The following is a 6,289-nucleotide window of genomic DNA, read 5'->3' as shown; positions in this document are numbered from 1 at the left end:
TATTCAGAACAGTAGCTCACACTCATATTTTTGATCATCTAGAGCACAGCCGGTCAGATGGTTGCATGTAGTCGCACAAGTTGAAATATTTCCATATATTTAAAGCTCAAATCGGATGTGAATCTCTCTGTGAATCTCCAGTAGAAGTGAACGACTGTCAGTCCGTCATCTGATATAGTGCGTCATTTCAGAACATTGTCAGACGTGTGCTTTAGATGCTTTGCAATATAATGCTCGGCACATTTGTTGGTTGTTTCTATTTGTGTTCTTCTGAATCTCTCTGAGACATTATAATAACGTGTCCTCTGCCATCCAGAGGCTCAGCGACTGAGACTTCTCTCAATCTAGCCGTGGAAGGTCCCTGTCCTCCCTCTCCCAGATTAAAGGGAGAAGCTTTTAGATACAGGCGAAGCAGCCATGCATTAACTGCGTGACACACGGCTCTCTCTGGGCTCAGGCGTATTGTGATTGCCGTGGCTGAGAGGCTGCCTCTCTTTTCAGTCCAGGCCCCTTTTGGCTGCCACTGAGATCAAGGCATCCCAGATTTATGAGCATGGCGAGAAATGGATGGCTAATTCAATCAAGTCTATTATTCCTCAGGCTGAGCTCTGTTATCTGCAGCCCCTGTGCAGGCGTTTTGATGCATTGCTTCTCTTCTCAACACACCAGCCTTCTGAAATCAAACAGGGCCCAAGTCATTGTACCGTGGTGCGGCATGGAGGCCTGGCCTCTCTTTCCCTATTGACTGACAGCATTCTCACTATTCTTCCATTGACTCTTCACAGCCATTTTGAGGCACTTGGAGGTCGTTTGTGGACCGCACGGAAAATGAGAAGATCATGGTCAAAGTCAGGACCATACCCACCTTTGAGGTCCCAACCGGTTGAGGTATTTTTTCAATAACATAATTTCTAAAATAATTACTTAATATAAATTCTGCTGCAGACATAAAAAGACAAGATAACAGATCTTCTTATTTGACATGCCTCAGAAGTAGGGTTGCGTCTGAGAAAATATTGCAATTGGTGTTTAAACGATGTGCGATTTGACATGATTGAGCATTTTGCAAAAAACGCCTTTATAGACACCTCTATAGAGCGCATGCGTACATTAAGCAGTGCATGCGCATATAGACTGTGTTCTTTCACTGCATGATTAAAATACATTCAGAAAGATCACGCAATCAATAAGGAGTGCCATTTTTCTCATTTTTTATTGCAAATGTCATGTTGATTTTTTTTTTAAACAGCTCAATAAGCAAAAAGTCCATTTACATTTTATACCACAGCATTGTTTTATGTCTCTGAGGAATATGACTGTATTTATCAACAATATCTGAAATCTAAACAACTACATTTCTGACAAAAAAGAACTAGTTGGAGTTCTATTATCACTAGAATATTGCACCACTGGAAAAGACCAATCAGATTCAAGAACCAGTAAGAACTGTTGTATAAATACAGACTGCCGCTTGTCTCTGGGAGTCAAGATGTGTGTAGCTTAATAAAAATACATCACCAATTACAACTGTCAACTGTTTTGTTAATAATAATAATATTAGCCGTCAATCAGGTCTGGCATCTGTGTGTTTACGGTGTGCTGAAAATTCCCTGACCCATTTTTAGCAGCAGTTCATCCATTGATTTGCAGTGTGACCTCCATTATATGTACTTGGGTTATCATAATTGATGCTACTGTGTTCACCATGAAGTGTACACTTCAGTGCCCATAATTACTGATTATTTCTTTCACAGGAAGCCTCATTAAGACTAATCTCCTCTTCCAACAGCAATAAATGCGCTCCCAAGATATATGACAACATTCACAGAGTGAAGCTCTACTGAGTAGCAAGATCATACAGCTGATTACGTGCTGAGCGCTCTGATAACTGAACACAGACGAGAGATAGAAAGGGACGGAGATTTAGAGGGGAACTGAAGGAGATATGGATTTCATAATCGGAGTGGGCGGCAGAAGTATAAATCCCTTCTGCTGAAGTTAGCGAGGAGGTATATGAAAAATCATTCACTTAAACACAACAGATGCATTTAATTTTCTCCATTAATTAGAATAACAACGAAACACTTCTTCTGAGTCTGAGCACTTTCCCACTGAGTGTAGCAAAAAGCAAACCTAAGCATTTTAAGTCTGTAGTCGAGTTCATAAAGCCAGTCTGTAATGGATTTGCCTCTCGTGAGAACCAGAGAGAGAGAGAGAGAGAGTAAAAGCAACGAGAAAACGTCCCTCCATTGAGTTTCAGGCTCAAAGCGTCACACAAAAAATGTCATTATCGGTTCCTTTTGCTGTTTTTTTTTCTTCAAGACCAAAACGCCATGCTAAAACAAGAATACATGTAGAATTGTTAGTATGAACTCCACAGTAACGTTACCATGACATAGACAGACTAGAAAAATGAGCCTGTTGTTTTGCCGCCCAATCTGGATTTCTTAAGTCACTGCGCTTTGGATTTAAGTGGGAAAAGTGCAGCAAAGCGCTTGATTATTCCCTCCGAAGTTTGTAGTCAGCAAGGTCAAAGGGGGACCAGTGGGACAGAGACAATTTATTCTGGAATAGATAATGGGAAGGATTTAGAAATGGCCTTTGATATGACCCTTGAGAAATAAAGAAAAAGCTGACTAAATAATTTATCAGCTGCCATTAATATGAATCAGAAAATAAATTCGTAATGAGATGAATGCAAATGCGTGCTGTGTGTTTGTCTGTGTGTGGCCGGGATTCACAAGCACAAGGTTATGAGTCCGTCCCTGATCCGTCAGCCGGAGGAGATGAATTCACCAAACAGAGCGGTATCCACAGCTTGAATAAGAACAGAGCTTGAAATGAATTTTAAAGCAACAGCATCTACTGGAAACTGTGAAATCACAACAAACTGATGTCAGAATTTCCAAATAAGCTACAGTCTGATGAACTGACAAGAGCATCCGTGTTGGCCGGCAGCTCTGAGAACAGCAGCAGATCTGGAAACGCTGAATAATTTGACGAAGATCTACAACCGTTTTCTTGCATTAGCGGTGCTAAAGAGCTGCACTCTTTTTCACATTTGCTTTAGTGTCACGATTATTTTCTCATTCGCCTCTTGTTATTGCATTGAGATGATTATTCTATTTTTTTTACGGTGATTGGTCAGACCTTCCATATTTAAACAATTATCATCATAATCATATTAATTATTAGTCTTTAAATGGTGTCTTCTAAGATAGCAGTGTTTCAGCTTTTTAATGCCCCTTTTCCCATATTGCTTCATCATTGGGGAAGAAAAAGGTAATCTCTAATAACTGTATTTTTGTCAAGTATTTTTAATCAGTAATGATACCCTTATGCGGGATTCCCTTCCCAAAATATAATCAAAACCACATTCAGCTATGCTCTCTGACAATAAGTGTGACACCAAAACAATCTAAAATAATTGTTTTCTGAATTAAATAATTAATTCAGATTTTAAATTCAGTATTTCTATTGTTCTTTTTTGCCTATTATATGAAAAAAACCTACATATTGCTATTTTGTTAGTATAAGAAATGGTTACAGTTATATTCGGACTTTTACTTTAAATACTAAAGTGCTGTAAAGACTAAATGTAACACGGGAAAGTAGGAATGAATTCTTAGAAAGGCACTGAATTAGCCTGTCTTGCTTCCTCCAAGGTCTGATCTTTATCGGACTAAAGCGTCTTATCAGCAGGAAGTCGGAAGTGATTAGGTATAAAAGATGATTTCAAACTTCTCTCAGCTGTGTGTAGAAATTAAATGATGAAGATGTCCCGCAGATTGCAGGAGCTTTGATTAGTGCGCCGTACAAACTGGACTCACACTGACACCTTTCTCTGCCATGGCGAATCACTTTCATACCACAATTAACTGTCGAAACTAACCACGACAAACAAACGCGTCCTTCGCATACAAATGAAGACAATCCCCTGAAGGTTACTGCCAAGCCTGTCTGCGCCTCGAGTGTTTATGTAGCCGCTGTCCTATGATCTTCTATGAAATGTTCCTTTCTCTTGCGTCTGGCGTGTGTATACTCCATTAGTGATCTCCAGCAGCTGTGACATCAGAAAGCGATCAGCCCCCTGCTGCAGCGGCGTGACATGCGAGAGCTGGACGCATGCCGACCTCACCTCTACCTCCAACCGCAGCCGCTGTTACTATGGCAGCTCTGCGCAGACAGACGCAGGACATCTCCATCCATTCTTTGCGCTGCTCACGAAAGCTGCCGGTGTCTTCTTAAACTTCTTTTTAAAGGGTCAGTTCACCCATAAGAGAACTCTGTCATTAATTACTCACCCTCATATCGTTCCAAACCTGTAAGGCCTTCAAGAACAATATTACTAAGATATTTCTGATGAGCTTTCGGATACAGAGAAACGTCATTGAAATGCGACCAGACCTGAAATATTGATAAAATAGTCCACGTGACATCAGTGATTCAGCCATAATTTTAGGAAGCTACAAGAATATGTGTATATTTTAGTATTCTCGTAGCTTCATAAAATTGCATTTGGACAACCGATGTCATACTATTTATCTCTGTGTTTCTGGGAATATTTCACTTAAATTTTACTCTCCGCGGAGGACAAGAAAGATCTGGCATTTCCTTAAAAATATCATCATTTATGTTCCGAAGATGAACGAAGGTATTTTAGGTTTGGAGCAACACGATGGTGAGTAATGAATGTCAGAAATGTACATCAATTATTATTCTGTCAACACGCATGACTTAAGGGAGACTTTTGTAATGCTGTGCTGCTTTGGTCTCTCTCTTCCATGCCATTACAATGAACAAGAATTGCAGCTTCAAAAATGATGCAAAAGCAGCATAAGGGTTTCATAAGAGTAGCCCATATGACTCTCTGTGTTACAGATCTTCCGAAGTCAAATGGCAGCTTGGGGTGAGGAAAACACTGACATGTAAGTCATTAATCACGCATCATTTTCAGCCCATTGATCTCGCAGAGGCTGCGAACAAATCAATGGGTTCAAATTCTTAAACTAATCATCATGATCGAATGAACCATACTTTGCTATGCTTATGCTATGGAAATCGATCATACGTCTTGCCAATTGTCAGTTTTTCAGTCTCCGTTCATCGTAACTGGCAACTGCATAGACATTTTGTATTTGTGCTGGCTGTTTTCTTTTAAGCGGACGGAATTATGTTTACAATTTGTATCTGTGGAGAATGGATCAAATTTTCGCTTAGAGATTAACCTATTATGCTGGCTGTTCGATTTATAGATTAGATTAGAAACCTGATTATCCTCACGTTAATGAAGAATGACACACTCTGCTCTGGGAAATGCAGCGGCAGATTCTCTACGGTTCACCATTATTTCTTGAGCTTCACACAGTATGATTTTAAGACGACCGTGATTTCCCAGGTCATGTATAGAATGTATGTAGCGTGCGCTGGATTAATCTCACTGAATAGGAGCTTCTCAACGAAATGATTATTTTATGTCTGAACTGTCTCTGACTCTTGACCCAGGGCATGAGGCACTGATGGAAAGCTCACTACTGATTTCATCTGAAGCGCTGGAAGGCCAGTGTCACATATTAGAACGTCCCAAAGGTCACTTCAGTCACCCGATGGAGAGCATCTCACTGACAGATACTCGTCCACCCACAGACAAACCTCTGTTACTTCACTCCTTTTACTGAGGTGTGCAGCTAGCATTTCCCAGCCATGTTTTAAAACATAAACGTGTTTCAGCATGAGTTTTTGGGAGGACCTGTTTGCTCTGGAAGCATCATCTGATTCGATGGACACTGGACTATTTTTGTCAAATATTATTTCACTGTTTAGTAGAAGACTGTGCTTTTAGATTCAGCACTGCAGTAATGAAAAAAACAAACAAACACACAAAAAAAAACCCTTTTGCTAATGGCAGACATCTGCTTCTCCACTCATGAAAATCATTGGACCCAGCGGACCTTACTCAGGAACTGTTAAGAAGCTTAAAATTGTGTTAACATTTACTTTTGAGGCATGTGTAATAAATGTGAAGCACCTGTTGAGGGCAGGCATTATTTTGTGCATGAATACTAAATTGCAGGAAATGTTCAGCTCGTGTAGAGCTAGCTCTTATAAAAAAAAAATATGATGCAGTAATACTGTTTTCAACTTAATAATAAGAAATGTTTATTTTGTTGGGCAACGTATCAGAAAATTGATTTTTGGGGGATCTGGACTGGAATAATGACGCTGAAATATTATTGATATATACTGACATATAAAACATACAGTTCACAATCACTGCATTTTTAACCAA

General features: G+C 39.7%; 1 long non-coding RNA gene across 1 annotated transcript; it reads left to right on the top strand.

Moving 5' to 3' along the window:
• The first annotated feature begins 247 nt into the window (after window positions 1-247).
• Window positions 248-6,239, top strand: LOC122332677. Its single transcript, XR_006248511.1, has 4 exons — window positions 248-888; window positions 4,051-4,263; window positions 4,882-4,928; window positions 5,506-6,239. It is a non-coding gene; the product is annotated as an uncharacterized LOC122332677 (long non-coding RNA).
• The last annotated feature ends 50 nt before the right edge of the window (window positions 6,240-6,289 follow it).

Source organism: Puntigrus tetrazona, unplaced genomic scaffold, assembly GCF_018831695.1.
Source record: "Puntigrus tetrazona isolate hp1 unplaced genomic scaffold, ASM1883169v1 S000000132, whole genome shotgun sequence".
Lineage (NCBI taxonomy): Eukaryota > Metazoa > Chordata > Actinopteri > Cypriniformes > Cyprinidae > Puntigrus > Puntigrus tetrazona.
Note: the sequence above shows the minus strand (reverse complement) of the source record. Positions and strands in the feature narration are given on the sequence as shown.